Source organism: Siphateles boraxobius, unplaced genomic scaffold (assembly GCF_051911475.1).
Source record: "Siphateles boraxobius isolate OS27281-9 unplaced genomic scaffold, OSU_SipBor_1 12, whole genome shotgun sequence".
Taxonomy (NCBI): Eukaryota; Metazoa; Chordata; class Actinopteri; order Cypriniformes; family Leuciscidae; genus Siphateles; species Siphateles boraxobius.
This window is the reverse complement of record NW_027508722.1, coordinates 4,656,960-4,682,918: the sequence shown is the minus strand read 5'-3', so window position 1 is coordinate 4,682,918 and position 25,959 is coordinate 4,656,960. Positions and strand designations below refer to the sequence as shown.

General features: G+C 44.7%; 13 non-coding genes across 13 annotated transcripts; all 13 read right to left on the bottom strand.

The window, feature by feature from the left end:
* Positions 1-400: 400 nt before the first annotated feature.
* trnal-aag (transfer RNA leucine (anticodon AAG)) lies at positions 401-482 on the bottom strand. The gene has a single exon. It is a non-coding gene; the product is annotated as a tRNA-Leu (tRNA).
* A 1,172-nt stretch (positions 483-1,654) lies between these two features.
* Positions 1,655-1,736, bottom strand: trnal-aag (transfer RNA leucine (anticodon AAG)). Its single transcript has one exon. It is a non-coding gene; the product is annotated as a tRNA-Leu (tRNA).
* Positions 1,737-2,874: 1,138 nt separating this feature from the next.
* Positions 2,875-2,956, bottom strand: trnal-uag (transfer RNA leucine (anticodon UAG)). Its single transcript has one exon. It is a non-coding gene; the product is annotated as a tRNA-Leu (tRNA).
* Positions 2,957-4,058: 1,102 nt separating this feature from the next.
* trnal-aag (transfer RNA leucine (anticodon AAG)) lies at positions 4,059-4,140 on the bottom strand. Its single transcript has one exon. It is a non-coding gene; the product is annotated as a tRNA-Leu (tRNA).
* A 1,442-nt stretch (positions 4,141-5,582) lies between these two features.
* On the bottom strand, positions 5,583-5,664 carry trnal-aag (transfer RNA leucine (anticodon AAG)). Its single transcript has one exon. It is a non-coding gene; the product is annotated as a tRNA-Leu (tRNA).
* A 1,387-nt stretch (positions 5,665-7,051) lies between these two features.
* Positions 7,052-7,133, bottom strand: trnal-uag (transfer RNA leucine (anticodon UAG)). Its single transcript has one exon. It is a non-coding gene; the product is annotated as a tRNA-Leu (tRNA).
* A 203-nt stretch (positions 7,134-7,336) lies between these two features.
* Positions 7,337-7,418, bottom strand: trnal-aag (transfer RNA leucine (anticodon AAG)). Its single transcript has one exon. It is a non-coding gene; the product is annotated as a tRNA-Leu (tRNA).
* A 1,435-nt stretch (positions 7,419-8,853) lies between these two features.
* On the bottom strand, positions 8,854-8,935 carry trnal-aag (transfer RNA leucine (anticodon AAG)). The gene has a single exon. It is a non-coding gene; the product is annotated as a tRNA-Leu (tRNA).
* Positions 8,936-10,060: 1,125 nt separating this feature from the next.
* On the bottom strand, positions 10,061-10,142 carry trnal-uag (transfer RNA leucine (anticodon UAG)). Its single transcript has one exon. It is a non-coding gene; the product is annotated as a tRNA-Leu (tRNA).
* Positions 10,143-11,244: 1,102 nt separating this feature from the next.
* Positions 11,245-11,326, bottom strand: trnal-aag (transfer RNA leucine (anticodon AAG)). Its single transcript has one exon. It is a non-coding gene; the product is annotated as a tRNA-Leu (tRNA).
* Positions 11,327-12,404: 1,078 nt separating this feature from the next.
* trnal-aag (transfer RNA leucine (anticodon AAG)) lies at positions 12,405-12,486 on the bottom strand. The gene has a single exon. It is a non-coding gene; the product is annotated as a tRNA-Leu (tRNA).
* A 427-nt stretch (positions 12,487-12,913) lies between these two features.
* On the bottom strand, positions 12,914-13,025 carry trnal-aag (transfer RNA leucine (anticodon AAG)). The gene is made up of 2 exons: positions 12,988-13,025; positions 12,914-12,957 (listed from the first exon to the last, which is right to left on the bottom strand). It is a non-coding gene; the product is annotated as a tRNA-Leu (tRNA).
* Positions 13,026-14,329: 1,304 nt separating this feature from the next.
* Positions 14,330-14,411, bottom strand: trnal-aag (transfer RNA leucine (anticodon AAG)). The gene has a single exon. It is a non-coding gene; the product is annotated as a tRNA-Leu (tRNA).
* Positions 14,412-25,959: the final 11,548 nt, after the last annotated feature.

The window sequence follows — 25,959 nt, the reverse complement described above, 5'->3', positions numbered from 1 at the left end:
CATTATTATTATATTTAAATTCATTTTGGAAGTGTCATTATAATAATTGCAAGTTATTGTTGCCTTCGATTCGAGATGGTGCAAATTTTCAGCTGATTAAAACCTCTGCTGGCAGCGGTGGGATTCAAACCCACGCCCCGAGTAGACTTGAGCCTAAGGCCTAAATCCAGCACCTTAGACCCCTCGGCCACGCTACCCCGGCTTGGCTACTCTAGTGGGCCATTTTCTGGCCATTAAATTTCAGAAATAGAGAAATTGTTGGGTGTGGACCTTCATCGTCAGGCTCTGAAGCCCGCCGAGTTCGGCCAAGGAAAGGAAAAACGGCTGAGTTTTGAAGAGACTGGGAGCAAGCAGTGTCACTTCTCCAGTCTTTTCACAGGTGCCTTCTAAAATGCAGACTTGGCAGCGGTGGGATTTGAACCCACGCCCCCGAAGAGACTGGAGCCTTAATCCAGCGCCTTAGACCGCTCGGCCACGCTACCTTGTAAGAATGCTTTCCGTTGGCCATTTTCGGCAATTTTTTCTTTTAGTGTCTCACTTCTCCATAGTTAAATCAGTTGAAGTTCTTCATGCCTTGAAGGAGCTCCTCGACAGGTGGAAATGCCTACTAAGTAGAGGGGGGACGCAGTTACACTCTTGGAGGCCCCCCTCCCTGAAGATTGCAATTCCATCTCTAATCAAACACAACTGAATTACCTAATCAAAGCATTTGGGCCATACTCCAAAATGGCAGCCAGATGTGTCGCAGTTAAACTCAAAATCAAGAGGTAGCTGTCAGTTCACCAAAAACTCTCAGTCCTGCCGATCGACTGTCCTGCTATACATTATTATTATATTTAAATTCATTTTGGAAGTTTCATTATAATAATTGCAAGTTATTGTTGTCTCTGATTCAAGAGGGTGTATATTTTCAGCTGCTTTTGCACCTTTTCAGAGCACACTTTAGGTGTCTGGCCCTCATTAAAACCTCTGCTGGCAGCAGTGGGATTCGGACCCACGCCCCCGAAGAGACTGGAGCCTGGAGCCTAAATCCAGCGCCTTAGACCCCTCGGCAACGCTACCCCGGCTTGGCTACTCCAAAATGGCAGCCAGATGTGTCGCAGTTAAACTCTAAATCAAAAGGTAGCTGTCAGTTCACCAACAACTCTCAGTCCTGCTGATCCACTGTCCTGCACAGAGCAGGATTGGGCACCCCTGTGTGCTATACATTATTATTATATTTAAATTCATTTTGGAAGTGTCATTATAATAATTGCAAGTTATTGTTGTCTCTGATTGAAGAGGATGCATATTTTCAGCTGCTTTTTCACCTTTTCAGAGCACACTTTAGGTGTCTGGCCCTCATTAAAACCTCTGCTGGCAGCAGTGGGAATTGAACCCACGCCCCCGAAAAGACTGGAGCCTACATCCAGCGCCTTAGACCTCTCGGTCACGCTACCCCGGCTTGGCCACTCTAGTGGGCCATTTTCTGGCCATTAAATTTCAGAAATAGAGAAATTGTTGGGTGTGGACCTTCATCGTCCACACCCAACATAGGCTCTGAAGCCCGCCGAGTTCGGCCAAGGAAAGCAAAAACGGCTGAGTTTTGAAGAGACTGGGAGCAAGCAGTGTCACTTCTCCAGTCTTTTCACAGGTGCCTTCTAAAATGCAGACTTGGCAGCGGTGGGATTTGAACCCACGCCCCCGAAGAGACTGGAGCCTTAATCCAGCGCCTTAGACCGCTCGGCCACGCTACCTTGTAAGAATGCTTTCCGTTGGCCATTTTCGCCAATTTTTTCTTTTAGTGTCTCACTTCTCCATAGTTAAATCAGTTGAAATTCTTCATGCCTTGAAGGAGCTCCTCGACAGGTGGAAATGCCTACTAAGTAGAAGGGGGACGCAGTTACACTCTTGGATGCCCCCCTCCCTGCAGATTGGAATTCCATCTCTAATCAAACACAACTGAATTACCTAATCAAAGCCTAATCGAATTACCTAATCAAAGCTCGGCCACGCTACCTTGTGAGAATGCCTTCCGTGGGCCATTTTCGCCAATTTTTTCTTTTTGTGTCTCACTTCTCCATAGTTAAATCAGTTGAAGTTCTTCATGCCTTGAAGGAGCTCCTCGACAGGTGGAAATGCCTACTAAGTAGAGGGGGGACGCAGTTACACTCTTGGAGGCCCCCCTCCCTGAAGATTGCAATTCCATCTCTAATCAAACACAACTGAATTACCTAATCAAAGCCTAATCGAATTACCTAATCAAAGCTCGGCCACGCTACCTTGTGAGAATGCCTTCCGTGGGCCATTTTCGCCAATTTTTTCTTTTTGTGTCTCACTTCTCCATAGTTAAATCAGTTGAAATTCTTCATGCCTTGAAGGAGCTCCTCGACAGGTGGAAATGCCTACTAAGTAGAGGGGGGACGCAGTTACACTCTTGGATGCCCCCCTCCCTGCAGATTGCAATTCCATCTCTAATCAAACACAACTGAATTACCTGATCAAATCCTTTGGGCCATACTCCAAAATGGCAGCCAGATGTGTCGCAGTTAAACTCAAAATCAAGAGGTAGCTGTCAGTTCACCATAAACTCTCAATGAGTCAAATTTGCAAACTCAATTGACAAGGGGTGCCCAGTCCTGCCGATGGACTGTCCTGCACAAAGCAGGATTGGGGACCCCTGTGTGCTATACATTATTATTATATTTAAATTCATTTTGGAAGTGTCATATTATAATGACACTTCCAAAATGAATTTAAATATAATAACAACTGAATTGCACAACTGAATTGCAAGTTATTGTTGTCTCTGATTCAAGAGGGTGCATATTTTCAGCTGCTTTCGCACCTTTTCAGAGGACACTTTAGGTGTCTGGCCCTCATTAAAACCTCTGCTGGCAGCGGTGGGATTCGAACCCACGCCCCCAAAGAGACTGGAGCCTAAATCCAGCGCCTTAGACCACTCGGCCACGCTACCCCGGCTTGGCCACTCTAGTGGGCCATTTTCTGGCCATTAAATTTCAGAAATAGAGAAATTGTTGGGTGTGGACCTTCATCGTCAGGCTCTGAAGCCCGCCGAGTTCGCCCAAATAAAGCAAAAACGGCTGAGTTTTGAAGAGACTTTGAGCAAGCAGTGTCACTTCTCCAGTCTTTTCACAATTGCCTTCTAAAATGCATACTTGGCAGCGGTGGGATTTGAACCCATGCCCCCGAAAAGACTGGAGCCTAAACCCAGCGCCTTAGACCGCTCGATCACACTACCTTGTAAGAAAGCCTTCTGTGGGCCATTTTCGCCATTTTTTTTCTTTTAGTGTCTCACTTCTCCATAGTTAAATCAGTTGAAATTCTTCATACCTTGAAGGAGCTCCTCGACAGGTGGAAAGGCCTACTAAGTAGAGGGGGGACGCAGTTACACTCTTGGAGGCCCCCCTCCCTGAAGATTGCAATACCATTCTTTAATCAAACACAACTGAATTACCTAATCAAAGCCTTTGGGCCATACTCCAAAATGGCAGCCAGATGTGTCGCAGTTCAACTCAAAATCAAGAGGTAGCTGTCAGTTCACCAAAAATTCTCAATGAGTCAAATTTGCAAACTCCATTATTAAAGACCAGGGGTGCCCAGTCCTGCCGATCGACTGTACTGCACAGAGTAGGATTGGGCACCCCTGTGTGCTATACATTATTATTATATTTAAATTCATTTTGGAAGTGTCATTATAATAATTGCAAGTTATTGTTGCCTTCGATTCGAGATGGTGCAAATTTTCAGCTGATTAAAACCTCTGCTGGCAGCGGTGGGATTCAAACCCACGCCCCGAGTAGACTTGAGCCTAAGGCCTAAATCCAGCACCTTAGACCCCTCGGCCACGCTACCCCGGCTTGGCTACTCTAGTGGGCCATTTTCTGGCCATTAAATTTCAGAAATAGAGAAATTGTTGGGTGTGGACCTTCATCGTCAGGCTCTGAAGCCCGCCGAGTTCGGCCAAGGAAAGGAAAAACGGCTGAGTTTTGAAGAGACTGGGAGCAAGCAGTGTCACTTCTCCAGTCTTTTCACAGGTGCCTTCTAAAATGCAGACTTGGCAGCGGTGGGATTTGAACCCACGCCCCCGAAGAGACTGGAGCCTTAATCCAGCGCCTTAGACCGCTCGGCCACGCTACCTTGTAAGAATGCTTTCCGTTGGCCATTTTCGGCAATTTTTTCTTTTAGTGTCTCACTTCTCCATAGTTAAATCAGTTGAAATTCTTCATGCCTTGAAGGAGCTCCTCGACAGGTGGAAATGCTTACTAAGTAGAGGGGGGACGCAGTTACACTCTTGGAGGCCCCCCTCCCTGCAGATTGCAATTCCATCTCTAATCAAACACAACTGAATTACCTAATCAAAGCCTAATCGAATTACCTAATCAAAGCTTGGCCACGCTACCTTGTGAGAATGCCTTCCCTGGGCCATTTTCGCCAATTTTTTCTTTTTGTGTCTCACTTCTCCATAGTTAAATCAGTTGAAGTTCTTCATGCCTTGAAGGAGCTCCTCGACAGGTGGAAATGCCTACTAAGTAGAGGGGGGACGCAGTTACACTCTTGGAGGCCCCCCTCCCTGAAGATTGCAATTCCATCTCTAATCAAACACAACTGAATTACCTAATCAAAGCATTTGGGCCATACTCCAAAATGGCAGCCAGATGTGTCGCAGTTAAACTCAAAATCAAGAGGTAGCTGTCAGTTCACCAAAAACTCTCAGTCCTGCCGATCGACTGTCCTGCTATACATTATTATTATATTTAAATTCATTTTGGAAGTGTCGTTATAATAATTGCAAGTTATTGTTGTCTCTGATTCAAGAGGGTGTATATTTTCAGCTGCTTTTGCACCTTTTCAGAGCACACTTTAGGTGTCTGGCCCTCATTAAAACCTCTGCTGGCAGCAGTGGGATTCGGACCCACTACCCCGAAGAGACTGGAGACTGGAGCCTGGAGCCTAAATCCAGCGCCTTAGACCCCTCGGCAACGCTACCCCGGCTTGGCTACTCCAAAATGGCAGCCAGATGTGTCGCAGTTAAACTCAAAATCAAGAGGTAGCTGTCAGTTCACCAACAACTCTCAGTCCTGCTGATCCACTGTCCTGCACAGAGCAGGATTTGGCACCCCTGTGTGCTATACATTATTATTATATTTAAATTCATTTTGGAAGTGTCATTATAATAATTGCAAGTTATTGTTGTCTCTGATTGAAGAGGATGCATATTTTCAGCTGCTTTTTCACCTTTTCAGAGCACACTTTAGGTGTCTGGCCCTCATTAAAACCTCTGCTGGCAGCAGTGGGAATTGAACCCATGCCCCCGAAAAGACTGGGGCCTAAATCCAGCGCCTTAGACCTCTCGGTCAAGCTACCCCGGCTTGGCCACTCTAGTGGGCCATTTTCTGGCCATTAAATTTCAGAAATAGAGAAATTGTTGGGTGTGGACCTTCATCGTCCACACCCAACATAGGCTCTGAAGCCCGCCGAGTTCGGCCAAGGAAAGCAAAAACGGCTGAGTTTTGAAGAGACTGGGAGCAAGCAGTGTCACTTCTCCAGTCTTTTCACAGGTGCCTTCTAAAATGCAGACTTGGCAGCGGTGGGATTTGAACCCACGCCCCCGAAGAGACTGGAGCCTTAATCCAGCGCCTTAGACCGCTCGGCCACGCTACCTTGTAAGAAGCTTTCCGTGGGCCATTTTCGCCAATTGTTTCTTTTAGTGTCTCACTTCTCCATAGTTAAATCAGTTGAAATTCTTCATGCCTTGAAGGAGCTCCTCGACAGGTGGAAATGCCTACTAAGTAGAAGGGGGACGCAGTTACACTCTTGGATGCCCCCCTCCCTGCAGATTGCAATTCCATCTCTAATCAAATACAACTGAATTACCTAATCAAAGCCTAATCGAATTACCTAATCAAAGCTCGGCCACGCTACCTTGTGAGAATGCCTTCCGTGGGCCATTTTCGCCAATTTTTTCTTTTTGTGTCTCACTTCTCCATAGTTAAATCAGTTGAAGTTCTTCATGCCTTGAAGGAGCTCCTCGACAGGTGGAAATGCCTACTAAGTAGAGGGGGGACGCAGTTACACTCTTGGAGGCCCCCCTCCCTGAAGATTGCAATTCCATCTCTAATCAAACACAACTGAATTACCTAATCAAAGCCTAATCGAATTACCTAATCAAAGCTCGGCCACGCTACCTTGTGAGAATGCCTTCCGTGGGCCATTTTCGCCAATTTTTTCTTTTTGTGTCTCACTTCTCCATAGTTAAATCAGTTGAAGTTCTTCATGCCTTGAAGGAGCTCCTCGACAGGTGGAAATGCCTACTAAGTAGAGGGGGGACGCAGTTACACTCTTGGAGGCCCCCCTCCCTGAAGATTGCAATTCCATCTCTAATCAAACACAACTGAATTACCTAATCAAAGCCTAATCGAATTACCTAATCAAAGCTCGGCCACGCTACCTTGTGAGAATGCCTTCCGTGGGCCATTTTCGCCAATTTTTTCTTTTTGTGTCTCACTTCTCCATAGTTAAATCAGTTGAAATTCTTCATGCCTTGAAGGAGCTCCTCGACAGGTGGAAATGCCTACTAAGTAGAGGGGGGACGCAGTTACACTCTTGGATGCCCCCCTCCCTGCAGATTGCAATTCCATCTCTAATCAAACACAACTGAATTACCTGATCAAATCCTTTGGGCCATACTCCAAAATGGCAGCCAGATGTGTCGGAGTTAAACTCAAAATCAAGAGGTAGCTGTCAGTTCACCATAAACTCTCAATGAGTCAAATTTGCAAACTCAATTGACAAGGGGTGCCCAGTCCTACCGATGGACTGTCCTGCACAAAGCAGGATTGGGGACCCCTGTGTGCTATACATCATTATTATATTTAAATTCATTTTGGAAGTGTCATATTATAATGACACTTCCAAAATGAATTTAAATATAATAACAACTGAATTGCAAGTTATTGTTGTCTCTGATTCAAGAAGGTGCATATTTTCAGCTGCTTTCGCACCTTTTCAGAGGACACTTTAGGTGTCTGGCCCTCATTAAAACCTCTGCTGGCAGCGGTGGGATTCGAACCCACGCCCCCAAAGAGACTGGAGCCTAAATCCAGCGCCTTAGACCACTCGGCCACGCTACCCCGGCTTGGCTACTCTAGTGGGCCAGTTTCTGGCCATTAAATTTCAGAAATAGAGAAATTGTTGGGTGTGGACCTTCATCGTCAGGCTCTGAAGCCCGCCGAGTTCGGCCAAGGAAAGGAAAAACGGCTGAGTTTTGAAGAGACTGGGAGCAAGCAGTGTCACTTCTCCAGTCTTTTCACAGGTGCCTTCTAAAATGCAGACTTGGCAGCGGTGGGATTTGAACCCACGCCCCCGAAGAGACTGGAGCCTTAATCCAGCGCCTTAGACCGCTCGGCCACGCTACCTTGTAAGAATGCTTTCCGTTGGCCATTTTCGGCAATTTTTTCATTTAGTGTCTCACTTCTCCATAGTTAAATCAGTTGAAATTCTTCATGCCTTGAAGGAGCTCCTCGACAGGTGGAAATGCCTACTAAGTAGAGGGGGGACGCAGTTACACTCTTGGAGGCCCCCCTCCCTGCAGATTGCAATTCCATCTCTAATCAAACACAACTGAATTACCTAATCAAAGCCTAATCGAATTACGTAATCAAAGCTCGGCCACGCTACCTTGTGAGAATGCCTTCCCTGGGCCATTTTCGCCAATTTTTTCTTTTTGTGTCTCACTTCTCCATAGTTAAATCAGTTGAAGTTCTTCATGCCTTGAAGGAGCTCCTCGACAGGTGGAAATGCCTACTAAGTAGAGGGGGGACGCAGTTACACTCTTGGAGGCCCCCCTCCCTGAAGATTGCAATTCCATCTCTAATCAAACACAACTGAATTACCTAATCAAAGCATTTGGGCCATACTCCAAAATGGCAGCCAGATGTGTCGCAGTTAAACTCAAAATCAAGAGGTAGCTGTCAGTTCACCAAAAACTCTCAGTCCTGCCGATCGACTGTCCTGCTATACATTATTATTATATTTAAATTCATTTTGGAAGTGTCATTATAATAATTGCAAGTTATTGTTGTCTCTGATTCAAGAGGGTGTATATTTTCAGCTGCTTTTGCACCTTTTCAGAGCACACTTTAGGTGTCTGGCCCTCATTAAAACCTCTGCTGGCAGCAGTGGGATTCGGACCCACGCCCCCGAAGAGACTGGAGCCTGGAGCCTAAATCCAGCGCCTTAGACCCCTCGGCAACGCTACCCCGGCTTGGCTACTCCAAAATGGCAGCCAGATGTGTCGCAGTTAAACTCAAAATCAAAAGGTAGCTGTCAGTTCACCAACAACTCTCAGTCCTGCTGATCCACTGTCCTGCACAGAGCAGGATTGGGCACCCCTGTGTGCTATACATTATTATTATATTTAAATTCATTTTGGAAGTGTCATTATAATAATTGCAAGTTATTGTTGTCTCTGATTGAAGAGGATGCATATTTTCAGCTGCTTTTTCACCTTTTCAGAGCACACTTTAGGTGTCTGGCCCTCATTAAAACCTCTGCTGGCAGCAGTGGGAATTGAACCCACGCCCCCGAAAAGACTGGAGCCTACATCCAGCGCCTTAGACCTCTCGGTCACGCTACCCCGGCTTGGCCACTCTAGTGGGCCATTTTCTGCCCATTAAATTTCAGAAATAGAGAAATTGTTGGGTGTGGACCTTCATCGTCCACACCCAACATAGGCTCTGTAGCCCGCCGAGTTCGGCCAAGGAAAGCAAAAACGGCTGAGTTTTGAAGAGACTGGGAGCAAGCAGTGTCACTTCTCCAGTCTTTTCACAGGTGCCTTCTAAAATGCAGACTTGGCAGCGGTGGGATTTGAACCCACGCCCCCGAAGAGACTGGAGCCTTAATCCAGCGCCTTAGACCGCTCGGCCACGCTACCTTGTAAGAATGCTTTCCGTGGGCCATTTTCGCCAATTTTTTCTTTTAGTGTCTCACTTCTCCATAGTTAAATCAGTTGAAATTCTTCATGCCTTGAAGGAGCTCCTCGACAGGTGGAAATGCCTACTAAGTAGAAGGGGGACGCAGTTACACTCTTGGATGCCCCCCTCCCTGCAGATTGGAATTCCATCTCTAATCAAACACAACTGAATTACCTAATCAAAGCCTAATCGAATTACCTAATCAAAGCTCGGCCACGCTACCTTGTGAGAATGCCTTCCGTGGGCCATTTTCGCCAATTTTTTCTTTTTGTGTCTCACTTCTCCATAGTTAAATCAGTTGAAGTTCTTCATGCCTTGAAGGAGCTCCTCGACAGGTGGAAATGCCTACTAAGTAGAGGGGGGACGCAGTTACACTCTTGGAGGCCCCCCTCCCTGAAGATTGCAATTCCATCTCTAATCAAACACAACTGAATTACCTAATCAAAGCCTAATCGAATTACCTAATCAAAGCTCGGCCACGCTACCTTGTGAGAATGCCTTCCGTGGGCCATTTTCGCCAATTTTTTCTTTTTGTGTCTCACTTCTCCATAGTTAAATCAGTTGAAATTCTTCATGCCTTGAAGGAGCTCCTCGACAGGTGGAAATGCCTACTAAGTAGAGGGGGGACGCAGTTACACTCTTGGATGCCCCCCTCCCTGCAGATTGCAATTCCATCTCTAATCAAACACAACTGAATTACCTGATCAAATCCTTTGGGCCATACTCCAAAATGGCAGCCAGATGTGTCGCAGTTAAACTCAAAATCAAGAGGTAGCTGTCAGTTCACCATAAACTCTCAATGAGTCAAATTTGCAAACTCAATTGACAAGGGGTGCCCAGTCCTGCCGATGGACTGTCCTGCACAAAGCAGGATTGGGGACCCCTGTGTGCTATACATTATTATTATATTTAAATTCATTTTGGAAGTGTCATATTATAATGACACTTCCAAAATGAATTTAAATATAATAACAACTGAATTGCAAGTTATTGTTGTCTCTGATTCAAGAGGGTGCATATTTTCAGCTGCTTTCGCACCTTTTCAGAGGACACTTTAGGTGTCTGGCCCTCATTAAAACCTCTGCTGGCAGCGGTGGGATTCGAACCCACGCCCCCAAAGAGACTGGAGCCTAAATCCAGCGCCTTAGACCACTCGGCCACGCTACCCCGGCTTGGCCACTCTAGTGGGCCATTTTCTGGCCATTAAATTTCAGAAATAGAGAAATTGTTGGGTGTGGACCTTCATCGTCAGGCTCTGAAGCCCGCCGAGTTCGGCCAAGGAAAGCAAAAACGGCTGAGTTTTGAAGAGACTTTGAGCAAGCAGTGTCACTTCTCCAGTCTTTTCACAATTGCCTTCTAAAATGCATACTTGGCAGCGGTGGGATTTGAACCCATGCCCCCGAAAAGACTGGAGCCTAAACCCAGCGCCTTAGACCGCTCGATCACACTACCTTGTAAGAAAGCCTTCTGTGGGCCATTTTCGCCATTTTTTTTCTTTTAGTGTCTCACTTCTCCATAGTTAAATCAGTTGAAATTCTTCATACCTTGAAGGAGCTCCTCGACAGGTGGAAAGGCCTACTAAGTAGAGGGGGGACGCAGTTACACTCTTGGAGGCCCCCCTCCCTGAAGATTGCAATACCATTCTTTAATCAAACACAACTGAATTACCTAATCAAAGCCTTTGGGCCATACTCCAAAATGGCAGCCAGATGTGTCGCAGTTCAACTCAAAATCAAGAGGTAGCTGTCAGTTCACCAAAAATTCTCAATGAGTCAAATTTGCAAACTCCATTATTAAAGACCAGGGGTGCCCAGTCCTGCCGATCGACTGTACTGCACAGAGTAGGATTGGGCACCCCTGTGTGCTATACATTATTATTATATTTAAATTCATTTTGGAAGTGTCATTATAATAATTGCAAGTTATTGTTGCCTTCGATTCGAGATGGTGCAAATTTTCAGCTGATTAAAACCTCTGCTGGCAGCGGTGGGATTCAAACCCACGCCCCGAGTAGACTTGAGCCTAAGGCCTAAATCCAGCACCTTAGACCCCTCGGCCACGCTACCCCGGCTTGGCTACTCTAGTGGGCCATTTTCTGGCCATTAAATTTCAGAAATAGAGAAATTGTTGGGTGTGGACCTTCATCGTCAGGCTCTGAAGCCCGCCGAGTTCGGCCAAGGAAAGGAAAAACGGCTGAGTTTTGAAGAGACTGGGAGCAAGCAGTGTCACTTCTCCAGTCTTTTCACAGGTGCCTTCTAAAATGCAGACTTGGTAGCGGTGGGATTTGAACCCACGCCCCCGAAGAGACTGGAGCCTTAATCCAGCGCCTTAGACCGCTCGGCCACGCTACCTTGTAAGAATGCTTTCCGTTGGCCATTTTCGGCAATTTTTTCTTTTAGTGTCTCACTTCTCCATAGTTAAATCAGTTGAAATTCTTCATGCCTTGAAGGAGCTCCTCGACAGGTGGAAATGCCTACTAAGTAGAGGGGGGACGCAGTTACACTCTTGGAGGCCCCCCTCCCTGCAGATTGCAATTCCATCTCTAATCAAACACAACTGAATTACCTAATCAAAGCCTAATCGAATTACCTAATCAAAGCTCGGCCACGCTACCTTGTGAGAATGCCTTCCCTGGGCCATTTTCGCCATTTTTTTCTTTTTGTGTCTCACTTCTCCATAGTTAAATCAGTTGAAGTTCTTCATGCCTTGAAGGAGCTCCTCGACAGGTGGAAATGCCTACTAAGTAGAGGGGGGACGCAGTTACACTCTTGGAGGCCCCCCTCCCTGAAGATTGCAATTCCATCTCTAATCAAACACAACTGAATTACCTAATCAAAGCATTTGGGCCATACTCCAAAATGGCAGCCAGATGTGTCGCAGTTCAACTCAAAATCAAGAGGTAGCTGTCAGTTCACCAAAAATTCTCAATGAGTCAAATTTGCAAACTCCATTATTAAAGACCAGGGGTGCCCAGTCCTGCCGATCGACTGTACTGCACAGAGTAGGATTGGGCACCCCTGTGTGCTATACATTATTATTATATTTAAATTCATTTTGGAAGTGTCATTATAATAATTGCAAGTTATTGTTGCCTTCGATTCGAGATGGTGCAAATTTTCAGCTGATTAAAACCTCTGCTGGCAGCGGTGGGATTCAAACCCACGCCCCGAGTAGACTTGAGCCTAAGGCCTAAATGCAGCACCTTAGACCCCTCGGCCACGCTACCCCGGCTTGGCTACTCTAGTGGGCCATTATCTGGCCATTAAATTTCAGAAATAGAGAAATTGTTGGGTGTGGACCTTCATCGTCAGGCTCTGAAGCCCGCCGAGTTCGGCCAAGGAAAGGAAAAACGGCTGAGTTTTGAAGAGACTGGGAGCAAGCAGTGTCACTTCTCCAGTCTTTTCACAGGTGCCTTCTAAAATGCAGACTTGGCAGCGGTGGGATTTGAACCCACGCCCCCGAAGAGACTGGAGCCTTAATCCAGCGCCTTAGACCGCTCGGCCACGCTACCTTGTAAGAATGCTTTCCGTTGGCCATTTTCGGCAATTTTTTCTTTTAGTGTCTCACTTCTCCATAGTTAAATCAGTTGAAATTCTTCATGCCTTGAAGGAACTCCTCGACAGGTGGAAATGCCTACTAAGTAGAGGGGGGACGCAGTTACACTCTTGGAGGCCCCCTCCCTGCAGATTGCAATTCCATCTCTAATCAAACACAACTGAATTACCTAATCAAAGCCTAATCGAATTACCTAATCAAAGCTTGGCCACGCTACCTTGTGAGAATGCCTTCCGTGGGCCATTTTCGCCAATTTTTTCTTTTAGTGAAGAAGCCCGCCGAGTTCGGCCAAGGAAAGCAAAAACGGCTGAGTTTTGAAGAGACTGGGAGCAAGCAGTGTCACTTCTCCAGTCTTTTCACAAGTGCCTTCTAAAATGCAGACTTGGCAGCAGTGGGATTTGAACCCATACCCCCAAAGAGACTGGAGCCTTAATCCACACCCCCAAAGAGACTGGAGCCTTAATCCAGCGCCTTAGACCGCTCGGCCACGCTACCTTGTGAGCATACCTTCCGTGGGCCATTTTCACCAATTTTTTATTTTAGTGTCCCACTTCTCCATAGTTAAATCAGTTGAAATTCTTCATGCCTTGAAGGAGCTCCTCGACAGGTGGAAAGGCCTACTAAGTAGAGGGGGGACGCAGTTACACTCTTGGAGGCCCCCTTCCCTGCAGATTGCAATTCCATCTCTAATCAAACACAACTGAATTACCTAATCAAAGCCTTTGGGCCATACTCCAAAATGGCAGCCAGATGTGTCGCAGTTAAACTCAAAATCAAGAGGTAGCTGTCAGTTCACCAAAAACTCTCAGTCCTGCCGATCGACTGTCCTGCACAGAGCAGGATTGGGCACCCCTGTGTGCTATACATTATTATTATATTTAAATTAATTTTGTTTTTTGAAATTCATTTTTGTTTTTTTACACTCTTGGAGGCCCCCCTCCCTGCAAGTTATTGTTGTCTCTGATTCAAGAGGGTGCATATTTTCAGCTGCTTTTGCACCTTTTCAGAGGACACTTTAGGTGTCTGGCCCTCATTAATGAGAATGCCTTCTGTGGGCCATTTTCGCCATTTTTTTCTTTTAGTGTCTCACTTCTCCATAGTTAAATCAGTTGAAATTCTTCATGCTTTGAAGGAGTTCCTCGACAGGTGGAAAGGCCTACTAAGTAGAGGGGGGATGCAGTTACACTCTTGGAGGCCCCCCTCCCTGCAGATTGCAATTCCATCTCTAATCAAACACAACTGAATTACCTAATCAAAGCATTTGGGCCATACTCCAAAATGGCAGCCAGATGTGTCGCAGTTAAACTCAAAATCAAGAGGTAGCAGTCAGTTCACCAAAAACTCTCAGTCCTGCCGATCGACTGTCCTGCTATACATTATTATTATATTATTAAAATTCATTTTGGAAGTGTCATTATAATAATTGCATGTTATTGTTGTCTCTGATTCAAGAGGGTGCATATTTTCAGCTGCTTTTGCACCTTTTCAGAGCACACTTTAGGTGTCTGGCCCTCATTAAAACCTCTGCTGGCAGCAGTGGGATTCGAACCCACGCCCCCGAAGAGACTAAATCCAGCGCCTTAGACGCCTCGGCCACGCTTCTTTGGCCACTCTAGTGGGCCATTCTCTGGCCATTAAATTTCAGAAATAGAGAAATTGTTGGGTGTGGACCTTCATCGTCAGGCTCTGAAGCCCGCCGAGTTCGGCCAAGGAAAGCAAAATCTTGAGTTTTGAAGAGACTGGGAGCAAGCAGTGTCACTTCTCCAGTCTTTTCACAGGTGCCTTCTAAAATGCAGACTTGGCAGCGGTGGGATTTGAACCCACGCCCCCAAAGAGACTGGAGCCTTAATCCAGCGCCTTAGACCGCTCGGCCACGCTACCTTGTGAGAATGCCTTCCGTGGGCCATTTTCGCCATTTTTTTCTCTCATTAAAACCTCTGCTGGCAGCGGTGGGATTCGAACCCACGCCCCCGAAGAGACTGGAGCCTGGGGCCTAAATCCAGCGCCTTAGACCCCTCGGCAACGCTATCCCGGCTTGGCTACTCCAAAATGGCAGCCAGATGTGTCTCAGTTAAACTCAAAATAAAGAGGTAGTGTTGGAGAATTCTGTTACCCCTCCTCTATCTGATGCTCAAGTCTGAATGCTGTAATGCTGAGCAAAAGTAGGCCATAGGGCAATGTAGAGTTGGAAAAGTACCTAAAAACCCATGTAATGCATAGATGACGTTGGTGCAAGGTACAGGAAAGTACTAAAAAACATATATGATGTAATTTTTTAAAAAACTATACATGTGATACTCCCCCACCAATAGAAATAAGGCCTCGGAGCATGTGATCTTAATGGTGGCGTGATACCAAGGAGGAGCAATGTGTAAGAGATAACGGTACAAACACTAATTGGACACTGGCGATAAGAAAGATGTATAAAATCTATGTTTCAACCACTGTAAGATCAGATGATTCAGCTGACCATCTCACTTTGTTGAATTGCTCAATAAAGTTCTTCTTCTGAGACCTGGAACTTCGACTCTGAAAACTTTCTGAAGACTAACTCCTACTAGACTCTGAAAAACTACTGATCAGGACCAGAGACCAGCAATTAGCCACGACATAATTGGCGAGCCAGCCAGGAGCAGGCTTGGGGTCAGGAGATCATCGTGGTGTTGACGCTGACGGTGGCATTCACAAAACAAAGGCCGGCCAAAAATCAGGTAAGCAGTTTTTGCATATATTTTGTTTTGTGAATTGCCTCTGAGAAGCTGACAAGCTTGATGATTGCTCTGCAATTATAAAACCCCACTGCAAAAGAACCTAAAAAACAACTGAGAGATAAAAGATAAGAAGGCAGTCTGATTTCCAGGTCCAAAGAAGCTGCTGTATGTGTGTTTGTCTCAAAAAGCAAGAAGTGCATAGCGTGGAGATTGCGCTCATGAAGTAAGAGTACACTGTCTAGTAAAAGAATTGTTTAATTGGCGCCAGGCAGTGTAGGAAGTACACTGACCACCTGTTTGTTTGTCTGTCTGTCTTTTGTGAAAGAGAATAGGGGGTATTAAAATGTGCACAAAGTAAGGAAGGTAAAGTATAGATAAAGAACAAAAACATTTAAAATCCTTATAATAATTATTAGCTAAAGTTTTTTACATAAAAAGGTAAGAAAAGTTAAAAGAATTGAGTTAAAGAATGTAAAAGTATACACCAGAAGACTAAAATATAGAGAGAAGGGAGTTTTTGGCTCTCCCGGGCATTCTGCCAAGAGGTGCATTAACTAGTCATTAATCAGTGATAGTGCTGGGAAGCAGAGGACAGTGGAACCAATTAGTGAGAAATAGCAGCAGAAGCAGAAAAAAGTCCAGAATAAAGAATAAATAGAAAAAAGAAGTATAAAAATGTATTAGAAATTAATGGATAAAATAAAACTAACAAGTAAAAATCAAGTGAAAAACTGTGCTTACCAAAAAAACAAAGAACACTCCAAAGAATTGGTTTTGTCCACTATTTGGCCATTAGCCAGACTGCAAATACTGTGATCCAGATAGAGAAACCCAGCGTCTGTTGAAAGAGAATTAAGACTGAACATTGGGGCTTTCTACATACTTTTGATATTGAAGAAGGGATAGAAGTGTGTGAATAAAATTTTAAGCGCATGAATAGACGGATTGCAAATAAAGCAAAAAGATAAAGAGACGATAAACAGTCAGAAAAAGGTTTAAAGGAAAAAGTTTGAAGTCAAGGGAAAAACAAATGTGGGAGGGACTCAGTGAATACGGGAAAGAAAGGCATAGGAGAGCATTAGCTCACACCCTATGATATGACTGGTAAACAGCTCCCCCTGATGGAGGGCACTGTGAAGATCAAAGGCAACGTAACCCTCACAGATACGCAGGATGAGGAAGAAGAAAGAGAGGAGGAGGAAAGAGAAGACCACAGGAATACAGGTTATGACCACAAAATATTGGCAGATGCTGACATGTTTGAAGCATCATCTCCACTAAACAAGGGGCCATCAAGCCATGATGGAAGTCAAGGTAGCAGCTTGAATAGGAAACACCTTACTGAACGCAAGAACCCCACCCTGTCTAATCCATACCATTATGCAGCGAAAGCCCTGCAGAGTCTTGGGGAAAAACTGAACCAGGAAGTAGACACCAATCAGCTGTTCGAACAAGAATGTGATGAGCTGGAACAAGATATAAGGACAACAGAAGAACAAATCAATCACAGCTTTAAACGCTTACAGGAATCCCTGAAGAATGTCACGGGCTCAGAACAACACGAACCTCAAGAACACCAGAGACATCAGAACCGCCGAAAGCACAAGTCACGCTCACTCAGCCCAGCCAGACCTCGCAGGGAAGTCAAGAGTGTGACAGGGACCCTACTCCTTGAGGATATCTCGCCAGCTGCCCCACCAGCCACCCCATACAACCTAAGGGAACGGCACTAAAGAAACCAAGCATGTATAGGGGAGAAGAAGACTGGCATATGGAAAATCATAAGTTTTGCCCTATGATAAGTACATGCAAACAAGAGGAGGACCCACTGAAGGAAGAAACTGTGCAGTGCCCCATCCTAATTAAAGGTCAAAAGGGACAGTATGTGCCGTGGGCGGGGCAGGATCTGGAAGGACTGATAGCCCACCTACCTGATTTACATGAAGGAGCTGGCAAGTGGATCAGATCGCTGGAAGAAGAGACAATGGGCAAGATTTTGGCCCTTGGAGATGTTAAGGCCCTGCTGGCTAAATGCGTGGGAGGAGCTAGGACTAATGAGATCTTACAGGACGCAGGACTACATCAGGCGATTGATTCACCTAGAATGGACGCCAGACCACTGGACCAATGCACACCAGCGATATGGCAAGTGCTGAGAAAATATTATCAGACCCAAATGGACCCAAAATCACTGAAAGGAGAGCCAATAGGAGACGGAGAAAACCCAATCACCTATGTCCAGAAACAAGCAAGGAAGTGGAAGCAAGAATTGGAGAGAAACCCCGAACATGACCCAGTAATAACAGCACTGTTCAGAACTGCCATTGTGGAAGCCATGCCTGCACCAGTGAAAGCCAAGTTAGAAGATGTGGTGGGACTGACCTCAAAGTCACCTAAATAATTTAGTGACCATGTGGCTCATGCAGTAGAACAACACAGAAAAAATGAGCAGAAGCTGAAAAACCAAGAAAGAGATCTTCAAAGAAAACTAACCCAGTTGCAGCTGGATGAATCAATCAACAAAAAGAAGAAAGTGCAAGCTGCGGTGAAGGAGACAGACGACCCGACTGCCATGATGGCGGCTGTCAACATACCAAGTCAAGCTCCCCAGACTGTCCAGCAAGCACCAAACAACATGAATCAGAATGTGCCCGTCAACACAGGAAAACCACAACAACTGGCTGCACCAATTGTAATATACCTTCCTGAACATCAAGACAATAGAAATGGAACAATCCCAGGAAGAGGAAGAGGGAGACAATTTTACAACCAGCAAAGAAACCCTGACCAACCAAGCACCTGTTGGGGATGTAATCAGCCTGGACACACCAAGAGATTCTGCCCAGTTAACCCATGGCCCCAAGATGGGCCCCAGCTAAGACAGCCAGGGCGACAAGGAAATCAAAACCAGCAGTATCAGGTATCTGGCCCCGTCAACCCATGGCGTGGCCCGGACCAAGGATACTAGGGATGCCCAGAGAATCCTACGGGGAGGAGTCAGCTTCCAATGCTGTCATCAAATGCTGACCAAGAACCTATGCTGCGGGTTAAGATAGAGGACAAGATAACACCTATTATGCTTGATACAGGAGCAACATATACCTGCTTGAGCCCAACTTATGCCTCACACCTCCCCAGGTCTGGAAAATATGTAAAGACAGTAGGATTCTCGGGACTAACGCAGCTAATTCCAATGACAACTCCTGTCAGCATAAAAGTCAAAGACTCTGAAATTAAAATTCCTGTGCTAGTATCAGACCAAACACCAGTCAATCTGTTGGGAAGAGATGCAATATGCAAGCTAAATTTACAGATATGGTGCACTCCCCAAGGGATATATATAGATAGTGCAGGTATAAAACAGATGATAGTAATGAGTGAAATGGATCAACAGGAACCACAAGCTAATGTATTTTGGATTGGGAATTTAGATGAGGGACTAAGACAAACACTGGATAGATAGGAAAAGTATATAAAAGAACAATTCCTGAAACCAACCTCACCAGAAACTGAATATCACTCCTACAATGATATATGACCCCCTTAGGGATCCAGAACAGGAAAAAGAGTGGTTAGAGAAAACTGAGGGCCAGAAAGTGCATTTAAGATCACACCATATAATTATAGGACCAACAGGGGCAGCACTACAAATTGAAGACAGTGACTTCACCAGAACATGCTTTAGGGTTGATAATTCAGTCCCACATGTGACGTTGTGCGTCATTGAAGGATGTCGGGCAAAAGATCTAGGTCCAATGATGTTAAAAGCTAAGGAAAAACGGTGGGAAGCCACTGAGAACCCCTTTATTTTACAAACACCAGATAAAACACACCTAAAGATTCTATGTGTAACTAATATGATAGGTACCCCAAAACTGGTTGTAGAAACAGAACAACAACATGACTCAATCTCTAAAACGAAGGAATTAATGATAGAAATGGAAGAAAGGGTGGCCCTACAGTTATGGTCTAAGCATGACACAGATGTAGGACTAGTCAAGTCAGCAAACCCTGTGAGAATTGCTATTAAACCAGGAGTCCAGCTGCCTAGGAAACAGCAATACCCACTGAAACGCGAAGCAATAGAAGGCATAAGAAAAACAATTGAAGGGTTAATAGAGGCAGGAGTACTAATTGAGACCGCTAGCTATTGCAACACTCCAATTTTACCAGTAGAAAAAGCCAATAAATCTAAGTGGAGACTAGTGCATGACCTAAGGGCAGTGAATGAAGTAGTGGAAGACTGGCCAGCTGAGGTGCCAAACCCACATACGCTTTTGACAAATGTTCCACCTGCTGCTAACTATTTCACTGTGATTGATCTGTGCTCTGCATTTTTCAGCATTCCTCTAGCAGAAGAAAGCAGAAACCTTTTTTCCTTCACTAACCAAGGTAAACAATACACATACACGAGAATGCCCCAAGGATTTAAACACTCACCTCTTAAACACTCACGTTAAAACTTGATCTAGAAGACTTAAGACTGGATAGTACATTAATACAGTATGTGGATGATTTGTTGATCTGTTCAACAACGCTGGAACAGTGCCATCAGGACTCCATTAAAGTATTAACCAAATTAGCAGAAGGTGGCCATAAAGCCTCAAAAGAGAAATTGCAATACTACTTGCCTCAAGTAGAGTATCTGGGTCGATTAATTGCACATCAAACAAAGGCAATATCAACCAGCCAATTGGAAGGAATTAGTAAAGCACCCCAACCGCAAACTGTGGGTCAAATGATTTCATTTTTGGGAATGACTGGTTTTAGTGCTGATTGGATAGAAGATTATGCGATCAAAACAGCTCCATTGCGGACCATTATGAGACAGGCTGGTCACCAAAATCTTAGAGCACCATTGAAATGGGATCCTGATGCACTGATAGCATTCAGCTCATTCAAAAAAGAATTACAAACAGCCCCATTATTAACGATTCCAAATTATGACAGAACTTTCCATTTGTATGTAGCAGACAGAAAAGAGGGCTTTGCTTCTGCTGTCCTGATGTAGGAGACATGCAGTGGGCGGACGGAGCAACCCATTGCCTACTATAGCACCAAATTGGACAGTGTAGCCCAAGGCTACCCACCATGTTATCAACAAGGTCTAGCTGCAGTATACTTTGCTTTTGAGAAAGCCTCTGCTGTTACTATGGGCTATCCAGTCATCATCTATACCCATCATAAGATTGCTGAGTTATTGGAACAGGGACGTTTTGTTTTGACACAGGCCAGATGTTTGGCGTACTCCACATTGTTGACTTATCCTGATATAACAATCAAAAGATGTACCACAACAAACCCAGCTAACTTTGTCCCAGTAGAGGGGGAAGGAACACCTCATGAATGTGTTGCTGCCTCTCTAGCATTCACTCGTCTGAGACCAGATTTGGAATCAACACCAATTGTTGATGCAGACGTGTACTACTTTGTAGGGAGCTCATGCTTTAGAGATCACTCGGGTAATCATGCTGGTTTTGCTGTTGTACAACGAGATGGGGACAATTTTACTCCTGTGCTGACACAACGTTGTGAACAGCCTTGTTAAGCACAGTTGGCCGAACTAAAAGCCCTTACGGCAGCATGTCTGCTGGCCAAAAATAAAGCAGCCAACATTTATACGGATTCTGCATACGCCCATGGGGTATGCCATCTTTTCGGTGCAGTATGGAAACAAAGAGGATTCAAAAAGAGTGATGGAACCCCAATCCAACATGGGGACCAAATTACTGCATTGATTAATGCTATGATGTTTCCAGCCAAATTGGCCATCGTCAAATGCCAGGCTCACAAGAAAGGAAATGATTTTGTTATCAAAGGCAATAACGCCGCAGATAGCCAAGCAAAATTGGCTTCTGGGTGTCAATCTGCTGTAATGGCACCATCCGTTTTGATCCAGCCCCTTCCTACTATAGAAAGTATTGCCCAAATGCAGTCCAGAGCTACACCACCTGAAATACACTTATGGCAACAAAGGGGGGCGACTAGAGATGCTAATAATATCTGGAGGTCTCATGAAGGTTTTATGATAGCCCCCACCCCATTGCTTAATATTCTTATACCTGACGCCCACAGTTTTGACCACTGTGGAAGGGGGGACATTATGAGAAAGATAAAAAGACAAGGATTCTGGTCCCCATACTTACAAACAAGGGTAGATGAATTTCTGAGTGAATGTGAAATTTGCGCACAGAACAATGTAAGAAAAGGAACAACAACTCCAATAGGCTCTGTTCCAGTTCCAGAAGGACCCTTTAAGCATCTAGTAATGGATTATGTGGACATGATAAAAGCAGTAAGAGGAAAAAGGTACATGATGGTCATTATAGACAGATTCAGTAGATGGGTGGAAGCAGAACCATCAGCAGAGCAAGGAGCACAGACAGTTATAAAATTTCTGACGAGAGAGGTCATACCAAGATTTGGTATCCCATCCCAGATCAGTTCAGACAATGGGTCTGCTTTTATTCAAAGAACGGTAAAGGCAGTAATACAACAGTTGAGGATCAAGCAGAGACTGGGGTGTGTCTACCATCCTGAGTCACAGGGACTTGTGGAACGGGTCAATGGGACTATTAAGGCCAAAATCAACAAAATTTGTGCGGACACTAAACTTAATTGGGTAGATGCGTTGCCACTCGCACTGATGAGCTATCGAATGCAAACCAACAGGATCACTAATCTGACCCCCCATGAAATGTTGACTGGGAGACCAATGCCTGTGCCTCATTTGAGAGGACCTTATGACGGGCCACCGTTAGAACAGTTACAATTGGAATTAAGGACATATATGAGACAATTGACTGCTATACATGAAGCTATTCATTCACAGGAACAAAACAGGGGACCCAGAGAAGAGGAAGAAGTTCCCTGTCTGGTGGTACCTGGAGACCAGGTATACCTAAGAGTCTTTAGGAGAAGGTGGAATGAGCCACGAAGAGAAGGACCTTATACTGTAGTAAGAGCAACCCCCACAGCAGTACAGGTAGAGGGCAGCACAACCTGGTATCATTTGAATCATTGCACCCGAGTCCCAAGGCTGAGACCTAGAAGGCAAGAGGAGGAAATAGATAGTCAGGAAGGGAGTCAAGAGGAGATAGCTCAAGATGCCCCAGAAGAGCAGGGAACTGAAAGTGAAGATATTAACATTGATGAACCTCATTCTAGGGAGACTGAACACGCTGAGCCAAGGGATGAAATGCCGGAGCGGAATGATGGACAGCCTTCAGAGGACCTGGAGCCTGAAGGAGAGAGAGCTCCTAGTATTGGTCTTTCTGGTGATACACCTCATGCAGCAGCTTCCCCAGACACAATGCCTCCAGGCGAACAATCCCCTGGAGAAGGACCCTCTGCTGATGAACCATACAACTTTGTCACACTCAACCTCCAAGACATCGGCATCCCAGGAATCGACCTCCCAGAAAATGACTTCGCAGACATTGACCTCCCAGAAATTAATCCCCCAGACACTGAATTACCAGACCTCTCAAGCTTTGAGTGGGATAAGTCACGCTAACCTGACTCAACCAACACAAGGTAACAAAGCACGCAGACATAATGTAAAAAGATCCCTGCAGAAAGCTATGACTATTCATGAAGATTATACCCAAACTGAAGTTGATTTGGAAGTAGAACTACAAAAAGAAAAACTGTTGGATGATGCCTATCATAATGAATGGTATAAATGGGCAGTGTATACTGTAAGACAGGTAAAACAAGGCACATGTGTATTATGCTCACCCTCACCTTTGAAGAAGTTAAGAATAGTACCAAACCAATATGACTACATGCAGTGTGCCAGATTTAATTCACAATATTGTAACAGAACTGGACATGTAATTCCATACTGTCCAGCTGAGTGCCTGGCCATGTTAGGGAACCACTATTATCAAAGATTTTATAACCAGGAGGGTTGGGGAAGTGCATGCAAGGAGCTTGACGTAAGAATAGATAAAGCCAATTAGGAGACCCCACAAAATTACATTCTGGATAAAACATTGGAGTATGAATGTTTTAACAAAACTATGGGCTATCGAAATGTAGGAACCTTTCAAGGTAAATGTGCTATAATTTGGCACCTGGATTATGAGATGTACAACGAGACAAACGTATATAAATCCTCTAGCTCAATATATGCCACAGCAACAATAAATAAAAACATGTCTGTAACAGGTGCTCATGAAAACTGCGAGAATGCTACCTTATCCTTTCCCCTGATTGGACCACTTGAAAATCAAACTGAAGCAGTAGCTGATTTCTTTTGGCTATGTGGGGGTAAACGACTAAGAGCCACCCTAGTTGATTGGAAAGGACTCTGTGCCAGGGTGAGGCTAGCTCAAGGAATAGGAATTGTAAACTGGGATCTCAATGAGGAAGAAACGATAGAAAAGTTGAGTAGACATAAGCACAGAGCTAAGAGAGCTTATACCCCAGATCCCAATGTTAAAATTGATGCAATTGGACAGCCTAGAGGAATACCACATGAATTTAAGGCTAGGGATGAAATAAAGTCAGGGTTTGAATCATTTCTTCTATGGGTACCTGTTAATAAGAATACTGAATGTATAAATTACATATACTACAATCAGCAAAGATTTATTAATTATACGGATGATGCACTTGAGGCGCTAGGCCAACAATTAAAAGCCACCAGCAAAATGACATGGCAAAATAGGCAAGCCCTGAATTGGTTATTGGCAGATAAAGGAGGAGTATGTGTAATGTTTGGGACTGACTGCTGCACCTTTATTCCTAATAACACAGCCCCCGATGGAACTTTCACTAGGGCTATGAAGAAACTGAAGGCGCTAAGACAAGAGGCTGCTGAAAATGCGGGAAGGGACAGAAATATTGGATACTGGTTTGATTCTTTGTTTGGAGCCTGGAAAGAGTGGCTGATTAAGGTGGGGATAATAATAGTTGTGGTTGTTGTTGTTGCTCTTCTGCTGTTCTGTTGCGTTATACCTTTTCTCAGATCCATGTTGGCCACTGCAGCTGCTCAGTCAATGACCCGAGCCAAGCAGATGATCAATGTGTCGGTTAACCGAGACAGAGTTGACATTGGATGCAACTCAGGAGTCTATCCTATTGGACCAGGCCTGGATGAGTTAGATGAGTTCTAATGAAAAAAGGTAAAAGGACTGGGGGTACCTGTTAATTTTGTTATAAGGTTTTTGACTTTGTTTTTTGACAAGAGAGGGAGTTAGAAAACTCTGTCTTTCTTTTTGGGGGTAAAAATAGGAAGCTTGTTAGAACATGCATGGGTAGAGTAGGGAGTTAGTAAGATGGGCAGTTATGCATTTATTTTAAGGGCCCCCGTCCTGTATATCCTATACTTATAATCATGTTAAGATATGTTTTTATATAATCACACTGCTGTCACAAATTTTAATGCAAGACTGAAGGGAAATAGAAGGTTTAAAACAGAACATTACCCGTGATATGAGGTGATGTAATTGTATGCAAAAGAAATGAGAGTGTTTTTGTTATTTTTAGATCACTTTATCCACCTTTTTACATATATGGGCATATTACAGTAACAAAACGAAGAAGCCTTGACATTGTGTGCATTTAGACTACTGGAACTGTTGTATATAAGATGTAAAAGAGGAATTATTTGCAAGCGCGGTCATCTACTGTTGTTTCAACAAAGGGCAGACTCAACTGGTGGTTTAAAAACCCGCTGTCTGCTCCAACACCAGATAGCGCCCTAGGCACTGCCAGGGCACCTCTGGCAACGGTGTAGCAACCCAGATAGCGCCACGGGCCACCAGGAAGCGCCTGCATGGTTCCTCTGGCATCGTGGGACAATTGTAACTTCGAGACTATACACTGTATGATGAATACACGGAATGTTTGAAGCTGCTTTGTCCATATAGAGAATGATGGTTTGACAGGAAGGCGAGATCTTTTACTCCACTCCAGACAAATGGGGGTGGAGATGTTTGGTCTCACTCTTCCTCCAGGGTGTACCTCTGTGATAACAGGTCTATTGGTAGAATGACTGGATGGTCTAAATGTATCATATTGGTAGGATATGAAAGAGACCTGCTCATGGAGATACATCCTGGGAAAATTGAAGGTGGGACTAGAGTTAGTCCCAAAGGGGGGATGTGTTGGAGAATTCTGTTACCCCTCCTCTATCTGATGCTCAAGTCTGAATGCTGTAATGCTGAGCAACAGTAGGCCATAGGTAGGGTGACCAGACGTCCCGTTTTTCCCGGGAGAGTCCCGTATTTCAACTCTAATTTTAGTGTCCCGACTTATTATGAAAAAATCATGTTTTGTCCCGTATTTCATCGTTAATATATATTTTAGGTTTTTTATTTTATTTTATTTTTTCCTGAGTGATAGCGCGAGTACTCTTCGAAATAGCCTAATAATAAAACTAGCAAATCACCTCATATATTTTCCTCATAGAGAAAACATTTTCCATCCAATAAGAGAAGGCAGAAGGACAATTCCATCCAATCACAATTCACTCAATCAACTTGCATTTAGTGAAGGCGGAATCCGACGTCACAGTTAAGTGTATACGAGACGAGAGCAAACAGATAAGCTTGACTCAGCTGCAAAGATGTCAAAGAAGCGTACATGTACATTTAATGAGGATCTTCAAAAAGAGTTAAAATTTCTCAAAAGAGAGTCACTATCAGAGGCAAGTAAATTAAGATGCGACATTTGCGGGGCTCGCTTTTCCATTGCTCACGGAGGCCGAG